Here is a 19657-nt window from a genome sequence, read left to right on the forward strand (position 1 = left end):
TGGAAGTATGGCAAGGTGACGGGGAACTTTTTGTCTCTGGGAAAGTATGCCAACAAGATACTGAAAAGGTTCCACATGGAGAGCAGTAAACCCATGGATACTCCTCTAGCAGGTAACTAGAGGAAGGAGGATGTTACTTTTGGTGAAGTAGTGGAAGCTACCATTTACAGGAAGCTTATGGGTTCACTGATGTATTTGGTGAACACACAACTAGACATGTGCTATGCAGTTAACCAGCTTAGTCAAGCGATGGTTAAGCTAACCAAGTTGTATTGGAAGGCGACCAAGCATGTGTTGAGATACCTCAGAGGCAGTACTCGGTATGGTTTATGGTACAAATAGACAGAGGGAGTGGAACTTCAATGCTTCACTAATGGAGATTGGGCAGGGAGTCTATCCGATAGGAAGAGCACATCAGGAGGGATCTTCAATATTGGGTCAACAATTGTTTCTTGTTTCAACAAGAAATATAGATCAGTTGCACTCAGTTCAGTAGAGGCGGAGTACATGGCTTCTAGTCAAACAACTTGTGAGGCCATATGGATGAGGAAGATTTTGGTTGGTTTGTTCGGTTAGAATATGGATCCAACTGTGATTTACTGTGACAATCAGAGTTGTATCAAACTCTCTGAAAATCTAGTTTTTCATGATTGGTCCAAGCATATTGATATCTGGTATCATCATCTTTGAGATTGTGTGCAGAGGAGGATTATGTTGTTGGAGTACATTCTCATAGAGGAGCAGGATGAAAATATCTTGACGAAGGCATTGTCAAGATGTAAATTCAAGTTTCACAGAGACAGGATCAAGGTAGCTGATAATCCATTTCTTGCTGAGAGGGAGTGCTAAAAATAGCAACAAGAAATTCCAAACTAATTCGACCTTGAATTAACTTGTGAAGTAAAATTGTATTTCTATTCTCATAGCAACTTGTAATAGTTAATTAAGTTAAATTGACTTAATTGACTTAGGAAATTCAAGTTGGAAGTCTATCTAGAGTCATGTAGAGTGATCCCTAAATTTTAGGGGCCCAAGTTGAGTTCTTTGGAGTTGTAATTATATAACTCAATATAACTTAGTTATATTCAGTTAAACTAGTTCTAATTGTTGGAGGAACTAGTAGAGGTCTAGTAGTGGAGTAGTGAATCAATGCATCCCGAGTACCACACTAGCTAATTGAAGATTCACTCATAAATAACTCATGCATGTCAGTTCAAAGGAAGACCCAATTGAGATTAGAGTGTAGGGACAATGTACTATCAGCTGTATATTTTTTGAGTTGTACAAATGGTGCATGCAATCAGTTGAGGACCTATGTTTAGATTGCGCAATTATGGAGGAAGGATTTCCCAATTAAATATGGGCTAATTCTCTCAGGAATTGTGCAAGGAAGCATGAGCTTGGAAGGCAATAGAATTGGCTAAGTGTTGGCTTGAGTTGTCTTGTGAGGCAGAGAGTTAGATTATACTTGTGCGAGAAATGTTCTAGTGTGAACAACCATTGTATTTTCTTCTCAAATCTTCTGGTTAATGCAATATATATAGTCGAGGTTTTGAGCAGTGGCTTTCCCTAGAGAAATATTGTGTTATGTGTGATTGAAATTCTTCCTCTTTCTGCTTGTTGTTTTCATCGATCATTTTTGGTTTCCGCTGAGAAGAGTAGAGTAGATTCGTGTCTTATGTTTTAGTATATCAAATGAGTTGTTGAATCTATAGAAAAAATCTACACCCAAAGGATCAGTTCACAACTTTTTTTAGTTAAGATTTTTTTTGGTTCAGTTTTGGCTCTCTGATTTCATTCTCTCGTTCTCTCATACTCTTGCACACTTAGAGTATTCTTGGAGCATTATTGAGGCAATTTAGCATTCACTTGGATTTGGAGAAAGAAAGCAAAGGAAAGTAGGGAGCGCAAGGAAACAGTTAGATTAGCAGCTACAACTTAGTTGCTTTGCAGGTAACATGATGCATGTGTGATTTCCTTGTTGATTTTTAGATGCATGGTGTATGCATGTGATTCCTTGGTTATGTGTTTCCATTGGCATGGAGATTTGCCTGGATTGATAGTGGTTTCTTCCTTTCCTTTCCATTTCCTGGAGAGCCATGGTGTTGTATGTTTTTCCACTTATTTTTTTGATTGGTGATTAGGTTCCCAGTGGTTGTGGGTTGGAAAAAACACTTTGGAAGCCATGGAACAATTTGGGTTGGCTTACTCGTTCCTAGAGTCGTAGGTTGGGATAAATGCTCTGGAGCCCTTGGTGGGTAGAATTACTAGTCCCTGGATTCATGGTTGGAACAAATGCTCTGGAGCCCTTGGTGGGTAGAATTACTAGTCCCTGGATTCATGGTTGGAACAAATGCTCTGGAGCCCTTGGTGGGTAGAATTACTAGTCCCTGGATTCATGGTTGGAACAAATGCTCTGGAGCCCTGGAAGGCTATGGGCTAAGATATTGGTTCTTGGAGCCCTTGAAAGCTTGAGTAGAGACCGATATGGTTGATGTTAGTGATTTCCGTACCATAGAGGTGGAATTAATTTGGTTGGGGGTTGAGGTGGTTTGGCTTTTAGGAGCCCTGGTTGATTTTGTCTTGGTTATTCCATGAGATCCCACATTCACGATTGGAATATGGCGTGGGGATGATTGGTTGAAAGAGAGATTTGGTTCAGCCCAATCTATGGTTAGGCGGTATGTGGAAGTTCTTGACTTGGTTGGCATTTTCATATGTTAATGAGAGCTACTTTCCTATTTTGATTTATGGATACTTGCACTAGTTATGATGTTGATATTATCGTTGAATTTCCATGGTTTCTATGTTGTTTATTTGTTGGTTAAATGATGGTTATAAAATGTAATATATATATGGATCTTGACATGTTTTGACAAGTTATTGAATGGTTAATAAATGCATGGGCTAACAAGTGCTATTACAACTAGATGGAGAGGGCTTAGAGCGTTCTTGGTGATTCCTAGATGAAGATTACCATTTTATGATAAGATATGCATTCATGGCCTGTAGCTTACATGTTTGGTGCATGTGCAACAACCCTGGTGAAAATTCCATGTAATGAAAGTTAATAAAGGAAAAATAATAACCACAGTTGATGGGAGAGTTATTCCAAGCTGAATGTTTGGCAAAATCCTAGTGACAGGGATCATTTGCGATTGATTAATGGCTAAGGAAATTGGCAAAGGCAATGGCTAAGGCTTTGGGAAGGCAAAATGGAATTTTCGACACATTTATTTATGAAAATAATGGAAATTAGGAGAAAAGGGAGGTGAAAGGTCACATGTTACACGTGAGGAGGAAAATGAAGAAAACAAAGGTCTCATTCATAAAAAGGCTTATGAGTATTAGTTGGTTACCTTTTGTCAATTCAGTTTTGGAGCTCTCTCATTATTCTCTCTCTCTCTCTCTCATATTCTTGGAGACTTAGAGTTTTCTTGGAGCACTCTTGGAGGTTGTGGCATACTTGGATTTTGGAGCAAGAAGGCAAAGGAAGAGCAAGAAATTGCAAGAGGGCATCAGGATCAACAACTACAACAGGATTTTCTTGTAAGTACTGAGTTGCATGTATGTTTTCATCACTAGTTTTGGCATGCATGGGATATGAATGTGGATTTTCAGTCATGATCTATCACTGGCATGGAGGATTGCATGGATTGACAATGGATTGCCTAGCCTTTCCATTTCCTGGATAATCATGGAGATTGTGGGTTTATTTCCTTGTTTGTTTTTTTTGTTGGATCTCATGTTTCCTTAGCTTGGGTTGAGTTACTAGTTCCTAGAGCCTTGGTTGGAGTAACGCCCTGGAGCCCTGTAACAACTTGGGCTGAGTTACTAGTCCCATAGCCTTGGTTGGACAAACAGTTTGTAGCCTTTGGTGGGTTAAGTTACTAGTCCTTGTGCCTTGGTTAGAAAAATACTCTAGAGCCCGACGACAATTGTGGGTTGAGTTACTAGTCCTAGAGCCTTGTTTGGAACAAACACTATGGAGCCCTGGATGGCTAGGATAGAGACCAATCTAATGATGGTTTTGTGATATCCAATCGTGAGGTGGAATCACTGCTTGATGGGTTGAGGTGGATGACCTCTGGAAGCCCTAAATGATTTTGGATTGATGTGTTTTATGATATCCCACATTCATGCTTGGAATATGGCATGGGGGTGAATGGCTGAAGAGAGATTTGGCTCAACCATTCTACGGTCAGGTGGAACTTGGAAGTCCGATCCCGAGTTTGGATTTTATATCATCAATATGATGTTATTTCTCCTTGTAAATATATGAGTATTATACTGGATTTTATGTGGTTTATATGGCTGTGATTTCATGAGTATTTTCGTTGCTATTGTGTTGGTTATTTATATGTTTTATGACAATAAATATGTATGCCTCTCATCATGTTTTTTCTTGTAAATAAATGATCATTGTATCTGTGACCTAACGAATGAAATGGCAGTTGATATGTTGAGGCATCAATGTTTCTTAGTGATTCTCAGCTAAGTATGAGACCCCTATGCTCAGATCTGTTATTTAGACCTGTAGATTACATATTCATGATGTGTTTGATGAAATGCCTGGAATGGCTGGTAGGGGTATAGTCAAGGTATTATTCAAGTGATTGTATTTATACTGTCATTTCCTTCTTATTTTACTAGTATGAAGAAAGAATTCAATTCTCGGAGTGACCTAGGCTCTGGGCCTGAAAAAGTGGCTCAAATCCCAGGGACTCTTGCACGAAACTAACAAAAAGATTCCCTGGATGTTGGCTTGCAGGCCTGTGAGAGCATCCATAGGTCCCTGGATGTTGGCATGCCCATAACATGGGAGTGTCCAAAGGTCAAGTTGTCCAAAAGCTCAGTGGGACACAGGGGTTGATTGGAAAAAAGGTTGGATTGGTTCCTAAGGATCCTAATGTCGATGCTGAATGTATGTATGGTGTGTTTCTGTCGGTTCCACTTCCTTAACATGACTTAGGAGGTCGAATCATATCATAGTGGCCTCTTGTCGCATGTTTACCCCAACTGGACGATTGCTTGGGTAGATGTGGGAGGAGGGTGTTACAACATGTTTTCCATATATTTTACGAAATGTCTATTACAAATTAGGCATATTTGGGTCAAGTTCTTGCTTTAGTTTTGATTGGATGGCTTTTTCATTACCTTTGATTGCATTCTGGAAAGTTACATGCAATTCTAGGAAGTGGTTTGAAGGTTGGCCTAAAAAGGTAGCACATATCCTAGAACTGCATGCTCAACACTAGAGGATTTAAGCCATAACTGCATGGAAGAAGGCTTGTGCATGTGGTTGGGCCCTCATAAGTGCACTTCTGCCTCGTTGTGTGTGTGATTGGGGTGCTATGTTAGAGAAAAAGTGTTCCATCTCAGGGATTGATTACCTGGGGTGGTTTTCTAACTCCTGAGTGATTTATAGTCAATGTGGGATGTCAGTATATGTTTAGTTTGTAGGCCCGACTTCCTTCACTGGAAATTGGAGGTTGATTCATGTCAAATTTACACTCGTCTCATGTTTACCCTGGCAAGCTAGTGAATTTGGGTAAATGTGGGAGGAGGTGTTACAAGGTGGTATCAAAGCTTCTAGGTTCAAACTCTTGGACTGGATGGGCTAGATGTGATTGTTATGCATGCATTGTGATTGTCATTTATAACAGCCCCAAGTTAAAAGTTCATGTAATAAAGTTAATGAAGGAAAAATAAGACCAAGGTAATGGGACACATATTCCAAGTTGAATGTTAGGCAAAACATCTTAGTGGGTGTTCATTTCATTTATTATGGCTAAGGGGAAATTGGAAAAGGCAATGACAAATGCATTGAAAAGGAAAAGAGGCATTCATTATCATTTTATTTATGAAAATAATGGAAAATAGGAGAACAGGAAGGTGAAAGGTCACATGTGAGGAGGAAAATAATGGAAATTGAAGAAAATATAAGCCTCAATAATAAAAGGGCTTCTGAGGATCAGTTCACAAACTTTTGTCAGTTCAGTTTTGGAGCTCTTTCTCTATTCTCTCGCTCTCTCATACTCTTACACACTTAGAACATTCTTGGAGCACTCTAGCATTGGATAAAGGAAGGCACATGAAGGACAAGGAAGCAAAGGGAAGAAAATAGCAAACAAGGAATAGTTAGATCAAGCGGCTACAATGGGATTACTTTCAGGTATTGATGGCAGGATACACGATAAATCCTGAGGGTGGAGATGGGAAAATTACTCAAGGCATTGGTGAAGAAATTCGGAGGCATCCAAGCTGGTTTAGGGCCTAGTGATCCCTTGACCAGTTTTGGCAAGATTGTGGTAAAGCCTGGGAGTGCATGTTTCTTAGTTTGGGCCTAGGAATCCCTTGACCGATAATGGAAAGATTGTGGTAAAGCCTGGTTAGGTAGGTTCTTACTTCGGGCCTTGAAATCTCTTGTCCAATAATGGCGGGATATGCAGTAAAGCCTGAGGAAGACCTGGTTGGTTTGTTGTGAGTCCCACATTCATGCTTGGAATATGGTACAAGGGTGATTGGCTGAAAGAAAGATTTGGTTCAACTCAATCTATGGTAGGCTGGTACACGGAAGTCCCTCACTTGGTTTTCTTTTGCATATGTTAATAAGAGCTCTTTTCCTCTTGTATTTTATGAGTAATTATACTTGTTATTATGTGGCTTTAATGGTTGTTCTATCAATGTTATTATTCAAGTTATATGTTGGTTATAATAATGGTTTCATGACAGGTTCTAGTTATGGCTCTTAACATGTTTTGATTGGTAAATGAATGGTTATTGAATTCATGACCTAATATATGTTATTGTAGCTATTCTAAGAGGGAGTCTGACCTTCTTGATTATTTTCAGATAAATATGAGACCCCTATGTTCAAATATGCATTTATAACCTGTAGATTACATGTTCACAATGTGTTTAACGAAATGTTTGTCATGGTCAGGACTTGTTAGGTCAATTTCTTATCTAAGTTATGCATTAATGGCTTTGTCATTGTGTCATTCATGATTCTAGAAAGTTCTATCAAGTTCTGGGTAGAGGTCTGGATCCTAGCCCTGAAAAAGTGGCTCAAATCTCGGGGTCACATGCATAGAACTAGGTAAATTAGACTGCAATAGTTAGGTGGCAGGGTTATCCATGCGACTGGAGGCTTATAGTCATTGGCATGCCTTGTTATGCATACGACTGATGTCCTAGGTCAGTGAAAAAGAAGGCTAACTCAGGGTTATGGCACCTGGAGTTATTGGTTGACTCTTGGGGGTCCCGTAGCTCTTGAGGAAGGTCAACAAGGTTTTAGTCTATTGATTCCACTTCCTTAACTATACCTAGGAGGTTGAGTCATATCATATTAACTCTTCGTCACATATTTACCCTGGTGGACCGATGAACTTGGGTAAGTGTGGGAGGAGGGTGTTACAAAGTGGTATAAGAGCAGGTTGTGCTCTCTTTGGGTGATATTTGATACTATAGAGTGGTATCAGAGTAGGTTGCGCTCTCTTTGGGTGATATCTGATACCACATAGTGGTATCAGAGAATGATTCAACACTTAGACTGGATGGGCGGAATGTGTTTGTCATGCATGCATGAAGGTTTCATATGTGCTTGTTATGTATGCATGTTGGTGGTCATTGTACAATTGTGTTGACATGTAGAAGTTGATGATGTTGTTGTTGGGATGCATTTGTCATGAATGAATTTCATTTGTATATGTATTTGTTATGCATTTCAATATCTATATACTTGTTATGCATTTCAGTGTCTATATGTTTTTTATGCATGCATTGTTATGCTTATGGTTGTCGTGCATGAGGTCATGGTATGTAGTTGGTATTGTCATGCACGAGGTCAATATATTTTTATGATTATACATTTATCGTGCTAATCTGGTTGATCTTGTAAATGAGATATCCTCCCCTGAACTATACTAAGGTATGTTGATTATTTTTTTATTTTGGTTTAAATGACATGTTATACTTGCAGGAAGTAGAAGATCAAAGACAACTAGCAAAATGGTGAATTATATTTCACGAGACTCTCCCTACAGATAATATGAGAAACATGGTGATGATTGCTCCCCTCATATAACAGATACTTTGAGAATTTTGAAGGCATAAATAAGAAGTTGCAAGGCAGATAATGATAGGATCATTTAGTCACAAGAAAGACTGGCCACGACATAGGAGAAACAAGCAGAGGTCAATGCAATTATCCTTCAAATTTTGTCAAACTTGCAGAGAGAGGGATTGCTTAGGATCAGTCATGGATAGGAGGACAGGACTAATGGAGCCTATGGTAGCATATATGATGGTGGGCACATGTCATATAGAGATGACATGGTCAGAGATGAAATTTTTTTGGATACACCTAATAGGAGAGGTAGTGGACATGGGATTTATTCTAGTTATGGTTCAAACAGGTCCCATGATCATCATCGCTATCATATTTACAGGAGGAATGATAGGGGATATTTTACAGATATGTTCAAGAAAGCCAAACCACCTACATTTGATGGAGAATTGAAGAAGTTGGAAGATGTAGAGGAATGGTTGCTTGGAATGAAGAAGTTCTTTGAGTTGCATGATTACACCGAGAACATGAAGGCCATGCTATTTTCAGCCTCAAAGGGAAAGCAAACATCTGGTGGGAAGATGTTAAGAATGTTAGATACATTAGGATAGAGGAGTATAGGACTTGATTTGGCATGAATTCAAGAGACTTTCAGGAAGAAGTACTTGTCAAAGAGGTACTATGACAGTAAAGCAAAGGAGTTCTATGAGCCAAAGATGGGGTCAATGACAAATGAGGAGTATACAACTAAGTTCATGGAGTTACTAAGATATGTACCATATATTAAGGATGAGAAGGCCAAAATTCAAATATTTTTCAGTGGATTACCATTAGCATTTAAGGATCATATTGAGTACGATGAGCCTCAGTCACTAGAAGAAGTCATTGGGAAGTTGAAAGATTGTTATGAGCAATAAAAGTGTAAGACAAAGTCTTAGTAAGGCTGGAAAGGGAAAGACAAGACTAAAGGTAAATGGCCACCGAAGTGAATAAGACCTTAGGTTTGCAGGTTTTGTTGTTTACATGTTTGCAAGTTTGCAACTTTGGTTGTTTGCAGGTTACAGGTGCAGGTACATGTTAGTGCAGTTGGCTACAAGTACTAAGAAAAGAGTTCATCATTGGGTAAGAGCTTATGCATTTGAGTTGAATGGTATGCCTACATCAACGCATCTAAATGTACAAGGTAAGAATCTTGCAGGGTAAGAAGAAGGCAACATTAGTCAAAATGGTTACAACTATGCAGGCGAAGTGCAATCACGGGAAAGGATGTTTGTTATTTGCAGTTCATATCTCCAGTGATAAAGGTAAGGATGTTGAGGATGCAAAAGTATTGAAGAGGTATCAGGTCTTGTAGCAATTTCACGATGTGTTTCCAACAGAGATTTCAGAGTTGCCTCCTCATAGGGAAGTGGACTTTTCTATTGAGTTGGTACCAGGGGTAGCGCCAACATCAAAGGCACCATACAAGATGAGCACACTATAGTTAGTGGAATTGAAGTTGCAGTTGAAGGAAATGCTTGACAAGGGATACATAAGGCCAAGTGTATCATCTTGGGGTGCACCAATGCTATTTGTAAAGAAAAAGCATGGTACTCTTAGGTTGTGAATTGATTACAAGCAATTGAACAAGGTGAAAATCAATAACATGTATCTATTACTGAGGATTGATCTTGTTTTACCAATCGAAGGGAGTAGAAGTGTTATTGAAGATTGACTTGAGGTCCGGATATCATCAGGTACGCATTAAAAAGAAGACATCTAAAAGACTACCTTCTGGAACAAGAATGGGCATTATGAGTTTGTTGTAGTTCCTTTCAGTTTGACAAATGCTCTAGCTACTTTCATGTGCTTGATGAATAGTGTGTTGCATCCTTATATGGACAATTTTGTTATTGTATTCATTCATGATATATTGATATATTCTAAGAATGAGGAAGAGTATGTCGAACACTTAGCAGCAATATTAAGAATGCTAAGAAAGAATCAGTTGCATGCAAAAATTAGTAAATGCATATTCTTTTAGAAATAGTTACATTACTTGGGACATGTTGTTTCCAAGGAAAGCATAGTAGTGGATCCATAAAAGATCAGAGCTATCATGGAATGGGAAATTTATAGGAATGTGGATGAGCTCAAATCATTCATGGGGTTAGTAGGTTACTACAACAGGTTCATTAAGAACTTCTTTACTATCCTATTACATCATTGCAGATGAAAGGAAAGAAATTTGAATGGACAGAGGAATGTGCAACAAGTTTTGAGCAGTTGAAGCAGTTGCTTACAAATGCTCTAGTTCTTAAGATTGCAGATGCATATAAAGAGTTCATGGTATGTACATATGACTACAAGAGAGGACTTGGTGGAATCCTGATGCAGGCCAGACATATGGTATGCTACAAGTCAAGGAAACTAAATGACCATGAACATAACTATGTGACACATGATCTTGAGTTGGCAACGATTATTCATGCATTGAAGATGTGGAGGCATTATCTTCTTGGCAAGAGGTTTGTATTGATGAGTGATCATAGTGGGATGAGGTAATTTTTTGACCAACCTAATCTGAATGCCAGGAAGGCTAGGTGGTTGGCTACAATCAGTGAGTTTGAATTTGATATTAGGTGCATTAAAGTAAAATAGAACATGGTTGCATATTCTCTTAGTGGAAGAGTACATGTAAATCATATAACAATTACGAGTTCATATGGGATGGATATACGTGATCAGATCTTATAGACAAGACAATAGGATAACAGGTATAGGGAGCTTAGGCACAAGTTACAACAACAGGGTACAAATGATCATAATGTGGACTATTGTCTCAAAATGGATGGTTTGGTCAAATTTAGAGACATGATCTATGTGTTAGAAAATAGTGAGATCAAGAAGATTATTTTGTGGGAATTTCATGTTAAGCTATATTCAGATCATCTGGGATATCATAAGACGATGATAATGGTGAAGAAGTTATACTATTGGCCGAATTTGAAGAAAGATGTTGTTGAGTTCATTGTAAGATGTTTGGATTATCAATAGGTAAGAGAAGAGTGTAAGCATCCATGTGGTCTACTCTAGCTAATTTCGATTCCAGAGTGGAAATGGGAGGTCATCTCTGTGGATTTCATCACAAGTTTTTCGAGGACATCTAGACAACATGATTCCATAATGGTTGTGTTTGGTAGGCTGACAAAGGTAACACACTTCATTCCAATGAAGTCTACTTACATAGCTAGTGATGTAGCACATGCCTTCCTCAGGGAGATAGTGAGGTTGCATGGTGTTCGGAAGAGGATTATGTCGGACATAGATGCCAAGTTCACTTCTAGGTTTTGGAAGGAGTATTTGTAGGTTTGGGTACAAAGTTGGCCTTTAGTACAACTTATCGTCCACAGACAGATGGACAGACAGAGAGGGTCAATAGGATTTTGGAGGACATGTTGAGAATGTATGTTATGCATAAGCAGCCAAAGTGGGAAGAGTATCTTCCATTGGTACACTTTTCTTACAACAATGGGTATCGAGAGTCACCGAGGATGAGTTCATTTGAGGCACTTTATGGGCGGATTTGTAATACTCCTATAAGTTGGAGTGATCCAATGAACGATGTGTTGATAGGATCAATTATGTTGGTAGAGATGGAATAGGAAATTTAGGTAATTAAGAAGAATCTAAAGACAACATAGGACAAACAGAAGAGTTAAGAAGATCAACACAAGGCATTTAAGGAGTTTCAGGTTGGGGAACAAGTGTAATTACACATCAAGCCTAAGAAGAGCTCCTTCAATCATGTGTGAAGTTGTCACCTTAGTATTGCGGGCCTTTCGAGATCCTTGAGAGGATTAAACCAATGGCCTACAGACTTGCATTGCCTTCGACATTGAAATTCCATGATGTTTTCCATGTTTCATTGCTTAAGAGATATGTAAAAGATGTTGATTATGTTATTGATTGATATGTATTGCAGGTGGATCCAAAAGGAAATTTCCATTCTGAACTGCAATGAATTTTGCAGCGAAAGAAGCTCATGCTCCGCAACCGAGCAATCGAGTAAGTTAAAGTGTAGTGGAAGCAATTTGGGCCTGATGAAGCTACATGGGGGATGGTTGATCAGATGTGGGCTATGTATCCTTTAATATTTTCCAGTGAAGGAAAATGCGTTTTCGGTATTTGTACATATTTATGCATGGTTGTTATTGTAAATACCACAATGAGTTATGTTATAAATCTCCAATAAGCGGTATGGTTGTCATGTTCGTTTGCTTTTTAGCAGGTTGTTCATTGTAAATACCACATCGAGGTAAGTTATAAAGATCCATTGATAGTATTTTTTTATTTTCAACGGTCTTACTGGTTATAGATGTCATAGAACAGTGAGGACGACGTTCCCCTAAGTGGGAGGGGTCTGTAACAACCTCGGGTTAAAATTTCATGTAATAAAGTTAATGAAGGAAAAATAGGACCAAGGTCATGGGACACATATTCCAAGATGAATGTTGGGAAAAACATCCGAGTGGGTGTTCATTTGGTTTATTATGGCTAAGGGGAAATTGGGAAAAGCAATGACAAAGGCATTTAAAAGGAAAAGAGGCATTAATTAACATTTTATTTATGAAAATAATGGAAAATAGGAGAAAGGGAAGGTGAAAGGTCATAGGTTTCATGTGAGGAGGAAATTGAAGGAAAATAATGGAAATTGAAGAAAATAGAGGCCTCAATAATAAAAGGGCTTCTGGGGATCCATTCACAACCTTTTTCAGTTCATTTGTGGATCTTTCTCTATATTCTCTCTCTCTCATATTCTTACACACTTAGAGCACTCTAGCATTGGAGAAATGAAGGTAAAGGAAGAACAAGGAAGCAAAGGGAAGCAATGATCAAGCAAAGAGTTGAATCAAGCGGCTACAACGAGATTACTTGCAGGTATCAATTTGCATGTATGATTTCTAGTTTTGGCATGCATGTGTGTATTTGGTTCTCTTGTTGCCATTAGCATGGGTTTTGCCAGGTGTGACAATGGTTTTCATTGTTGACTTTCCATTTCTGGATAACCATGGTGTGATGGGGTTCTTTTACATGGTTGAGCTTTGGATTATCAGATGGTTTTGGAACCAGGTGAGATGGTCTCAGGAAAATTCCCAAGGGCCTAGGAATCCCTTAACCAATAACAACGAGATATAAGGTAAAGACTGAGGGTGGAGACAGGAAATTTCCTCAAGGTATTCGTGAATAAATCCAGAGGCATCCAAGCTTGTTTATGGCCTAGTGATACCTTCATTAGTTTTGGTGGGATTGCAGTAAATATTGGTAGTGTATGTTTCTTTGTTTGGGCCTAGGAATCCCTTGTCCGATAATGGCAATATTGCGGTAAAAGCCTGTTGGGTAGGTGCTTTCTTTGGGCCTAGAAATCCCTTGACTGATAATGGCGAGATATGAGGTAAAGCCCGAGGAAGCCCTGGTTGTTTTGTTGTGAGTCCCATATTCATGCTTGGAATATGGCATGAGGGTGATTGGCTAAAAGAAACATTTGGTTCTACCTAATCTATGGTTGCCTGGTACATGGAAGTCCTTGAATTGGTTGGATCTTGGATATGTTAATAAGATCTCTTTTCCTCTTCTATTTTATGAGTAATTATACTTGTTATTATGTTGCTTTAATGATTGTTCTATCATTTTTATTATTTTGGTTATATGTTGGTTATAAGCATGGTTTCATAATAGATTCTAGATATGAGTGTTAACATGTTTTTATTGGTAATTGAATAGTTATTGAATGTGTGAACTAATAGATGTTATTTCAACTATTCTGAGAGGGCATTAGACATTCTTGATGATTTTCATATAAGTATGGGACCCTTGCATTTAGATATGTATTTATAATCTGTAGATTACATGTTCACAATGTGTTTGACGAAATGTCTATCATGGTCAGGAATTGTTAGGTCAATTTATTGTCTAAGTTTTGAATTAATGCTTTGTCCTCATGTCATTTATGATTCTAGAAAGTTCTATCAAGTTATGAGCAGAGGTTTGGATCCTAGCTCTGAAAAAATGATTCAGATGTCAGGGTCACATGCACAAAACTACGTAAATTAGACTACATTCACTGTGAGGTAAGTTTATCCATGCGACTTGAGGCTTACATTCATTGGTATGCCTTTTTATGCATGTGACTGGTGGCCTAGGTCAGTGAAAAAGCAAGTTAACTCAGGGTTATGGAACCTAGGGTGGTTGGTTGGCTCCTAGGGAACCTGTAGCTCCTAAGGAAGGTCAACAAGGTTTTAGTTTGTCGATTCCACTTCCTTAACTATACCTAGGAGGTTGAGTCATATCATAGTAACTCTTCGTCACATGTTTACCCCAGTGGATCGATGACCTTGGGTAAGTGTGAGAGGAGGGTGTTACATCATTGTTGCATTCTTGAGTCGTCGTGTTGACGTTGAGATGATTGATATGTTGATTTCATTATGTTTATACATACTGTGCTAATTTAGATCGATTGCCCAGACGAGATAGCCTCCCCTGAACTACACATTGAGGTATGATTTTATTATGTCTACATTGATTTTATCTAACATGGCATGTTTGCAGGAAGTACAAGATCAGAGATGACGAGCATAATGGTGGATTACAGTTCATGTGACTCTCTTATAGATCATCTAAGCAACAAGGAGATTAGTATACTCTTGATATAGCAGATACACTAAGCAGCTTGAAGGCATAAATCAGAAGTTGCAAGGCAAATAATGACAAGATAATTCAATCACAGGAAAGACTTGCTAGAGCTCAAGATAATATGAAGAGGTCAATGCAGTGATCCTTCAAAGTTTGTGAGATTTGCAGAGACGGTGACAACCAAGAATCAATCATGGACAAGAGGAAGGGAATAATGGGGCATATAATAGCAAGTCTCGATAAGGATACAAGTTAGACAAGGATGACACAGTCAAAGGAGGCAAATGGTTGGATACACCTGACATGAGAGGTAGTGCTTATGGGTTATATTCTAGTTCTGGATTAGAGAGACATCATGGTAATCACCACTACCATCTTTATAGGAGGAGTGAGAAGTAGTAGTTGTTAGATGATTTCAAGAAATCCAAGCCTCCTACATTCAATGGAGAGCTGAAGAAACTGGAATATGTAGAAGAATGGTTACTTGGGATGAAGAATTTTTCGAGTTCATGATTATTCAGAGAATATGAAAGCTGGGATAATTATTTTCATTCTCAATAGAGAAATGAATATCTAGTAGGAAGATGTGAAGCATGTCAGAGGCATCAAGATACAGGAGTTGAGTTAGCATGAGTTTAAAAGACTCTTCAGAAAGAAGTACTTATTTGAGAGATATCATGATGGAAACACCAAGGAGTTCTATGAGCTTAAGATGGGTTCTATGACAGATGAAGAGTACACAACTAAGTTTATGGAGTTGTTGAGGTATGTTCCATATCTTAAGAATGAGAAGACAAAGGTCCAAAGATTCATCAGTGGATTGTCATTAGAAATTAAAGACCGAATTGAGTATGATGAATCTCAATCATTGGAGGAAATCATTGGGAAGTTGAAACACTATTATGAGAAGTCTAAGTGTAAGTATGAGCATAAATGAGACTGTAAAGGTAATGACAAGAATAAGGGAAAGTGGGTTAAGAAGCGAGGAATACCTCAGGATGCATGTGATAAGGAGAATGTAGCACCTTACAAGAAGCTCAATGTAGTTGATAGAGGACATCGGTTTCAATATTAGGAGTAGAACAAAGGCAATGGAAGGAAACATTTGTAGTGTTGACTTGTGGTGGAGAGCATCACAGGAGATATTGTCCACAACATCAGGGTGGCAGGTCTCAAATCTATAATACTAAGGAGGTGAAAACAGTTAGGGATGTGGGTCATAGTATTCCTTGGATCTATGCAACACTTGATAATAGGCAAGCATACCAATAGGCATCTATTATCGAGATGAAAGGTAAGCTTTGTGATCGAGTTGTTTCTATTTTGATTGATCTTGGATCTAACTATAGTTATGTCAGTCCTAATACAGTGGATAAGTGTTGCTTGAGTAAAGAAGTGCATGCATAATCTTGGTTGGTGCATTTGGCTACAAGGACCAAGAAAAGAGTTCATCACTAGGTGAGATATTATGCATTTGAGTTGAATGGTATGCCTACATAAACATATCTAAATGTGCTTCCTTTGGGTTCATACAATATGATTATAGGCATGGATTGGTTGTACATTCATGAGACTAAGTTAGATTTATATAACAAGCCTATTGAGTGTCTGGATGATGATGAAGAGAGGAGAATATTGTAGGGAAAGAAGAAGCCTACATTAGTGAGAATGGTTACAACTATGTAAGCGAAGCGCAATTACAGAAAGGGATGTGTATTATTTGCAGTTCACATTTCTAATGACAAAGGGAAGGAAGATGAGGATGATGAAATTTTAAAGAAGTATTCGGTTTTGCAACAGTTTCGAGATGTGTTTCCTGTAGAGATTTTAGAGTTTCCTCCTCATAAAGAGGTGGAATTTTCTGTTGAGTTGATGTCAGGAGAAATGCCAATATCAAAGACGCCTTACAGGATGATCACTCTAGAGTTGGTGGAGTTGAAGTTGTAGCTTAAGGAAATCCTTGATAAGGGATACATTAGGCCAAGTGTGTCACCTTAGGGTGCACCAATATTGTTTGTAGAGAAGAAGGATGGTACTCTCAGGTTGTGCATTGATTATAGGAAGTTGAACAAGGTGACTATCAAGAACACGTATGCATTGTCTGGGATTGATGATTTGTTTGATTAGCTAAAGGGAGCAGCAATGCTTTCAAAGATTGACTTGAGATCAGGATATCATCAGGTGCGCATCAAAGAAGAAGATATTTACAAGACCAAATTCCATATTAGGTATGGGAATTATGAGTTCGTAGTGGTTCCTTTTGGTCTTACTAATGCTCCAACTACTTTCATGTGCTTTTTGAACAATGTGTTGCATCCTTATCTAGACAAGTTTGTGATAGTGTTTATTGATGACATATTAATATATTCTAAGAATGAGGAAGAGCATGCAGAGTACCTGATAACAATATTAAGATTGCGAAGAGAGAATTAGTTGTATATCATGCTTAGCAAGTACAATTTCTTCCAGACTGAAGTTCCTTACTTGGGACACGTTGTTTCCAAGGAGGGTATAGTAGTGGACTTGGAAAAGATTAGAGTTATCATGGAGTGGACAACTCCTAGGAATGTGGATGAGGTCAGACCATTCATGGGACTAGCAAGTTATTAGAAGAGGTTCATCAAGAACTTCTCACAGATTGTCTATCCTAGTACATCCTTGCAGAGGAAAGGAAAGAAGTTTGAATGGACTTACAAGTGTGAAACTAGTTTTGAGCAATTGAAGTAGTTGCTTACAAATGATCTGGTCTTGAAGATTACATATCCTAATAAGGAGTTTGTGGTATGTATAGATGTTTTCAAGAGAGGACTTGGTGGAGGCCTGATGCAAGAAGGACATGTTTTATGCTATGAGTCAAGGAAGTTGAATGAGGATGAGCAGAACTATGTGACTCATGATCTTGAGTTGGAAGTTATCATTCATGCATTGAAGATGTGGAGACACTATATTCTTGGCATGAGGTTTGTGTTAATGAGTGATCATAGTGGGATGTGGTACTTGTTTGACCAACCTAATTTGAATGCCAGGTAAGCTATATGGTTAGATACCCTTAGTGAGTTTGACTTTGAGATCAGGTACATTAAGGGCAAGGAGAACATGGTTACAGATGCTCTTAGTAGAAGAGGGCAGGTGAATCACATTGCAACTGTGAGCTCTTATGGGATAGATTTATAGGAGCATATTTTGCAGGTAGGGCAACATGATGACATGTATTGGTCGCTGAGATAGAAGTTGAAACAACAAGGTGCAGGTGATAGGGATGATGAGGATCATCTCACGACAGATGGCTTGGTCATATTTAGAAACATGATTTATGTGTTAGGTAGCAATGAGCTCAAGAAACTTATCTTGATGGAGTTTAATTTTAAGCCCTATTTGGGTCACCCAAGATATTAGAAGACATTGACAACAATCAAGAAGTTCTATCATTGGAAAATCTTGAAGAAAGAAGTGGTTGATTTTGTTGTGAGATAATTGGATTGTCAATAGGTGAAAGCAGACTGTAAGTATCCAATTGGTTTGTTACAACTGATTTTGATTCTAGAATGGAAATAGGAGGTCATTTCCATGGACTTCATTGCATGTCTTTCGAGGACATCATAGCAACATGATTCCATCATGGTTGTGGTTGAGAGGTTGAGTAAGGTAACTCACTTCATTGCAATTAAGTCTACTAATTCAGCTAGTGAGGTATCTTAGATCTTTATTAGGGAGATAGTGAGATTGCATGGTGTTCCCAAGAAGATCATATCCCACAAGGATGTTAAGTTCACTTCCAGGTTTTGGAAGGAGTTGTTTATAGGATTGGGGATAGATTTAGTTTTTAGTATAACTTATTGTCTGCAAATAGATGGACAGACAGAGAAGGTCAACCAGATTCTTGAGGACATGTTGAGGATGTATGTCATGCATCAACAACGGAAGTGGGAGGAGAATCTTCCATTGTTGGAGTTTGCATATAATAATGGGTATCAAGAGCCCTTAAGGATGAGTCCATTTTAGGATCTCCATGGGTAGAGTTGTAATACTCCTATTAGCTGGAGTGATCTAGTGAACATGGTATTGATTGGGTCAGATATGTTGGCTGAGATGGAATAGGTAATGAAGGTTATTAGGAGAAATTTGAAGGCAACATAAGACACGCAGAAGAGTTATGCATATCAACATAGGACATTCAAGGCGTTTTAGGCTTGGGGGCATGTGTACTTACGCATCAAGCCCAAGATGAGCTCCTTGAGGATTGGGTCATGTGCCAAATTGACCTTGGTATTGCGGGCCTTTTGAGATCATTGAGAGGATTGAACCAGTGGCCTACAGACTTGCACTGCCACCAATAGTGAAAGTCCATGATGTTTTATGTGTTTCGTTGCTTAAGATATATGTTTAGGATGTTGATCATGTGATTGATTGGTTTGTATTCCAGGTGGAAACAAAGGGAGGATTCCAACCAGAATCTTAATGCACATTGCAATGGAAACAACTCATGCTTCGAAACTGAGCAATTGAGCAAGTTAAATGGTAGTGGAAGCACTTTTGGCCCAATGAAGTTGCGTGGGAGATGGACAATCAAATGCGAGCCTTGTATCCTTATTTATTTGTTGGTTCAAACAAATGAGTTTTGGTATATGTACATGTATATGGATTTTATTGTAAATACTACAATGAGTTGTGTTATAAAACTCCAATAAGCGGTATGTTTGTTTTTTTTTTTGAGAAGCATGCCATTGTAAATATTGTATCAAGCCATGTTATAAAGCTCTATAGGTAGTATGTGTTGTTTTCAATGGTTTTCTGGTCACAAGTGTCATTGAACATAGAGGACGGTGTTTCCCTAAGGGGAGAGGTTTGTAACAACCCCTGATTGATTTTCCATGTAAATAAAATAAGTCCAAACTCATGGGACACATATTCCAA

The sequence above is a fragment of the Pinus tabuliformis genome, chromosome 2_1 (assembly GCF_031772625.1).
Source record: "Pinus tabuliformis cultivar Carrire ecotype Pingquan chromosome 2_1, CPIR1, whole genome shotgun sequence".
Lineage (NCBI taxonomy): Eukaryota > Viridiplantae > Streptophyta > Pinopsida > Pinales > Pinaceae > Pinus > Pinus tabuliformis.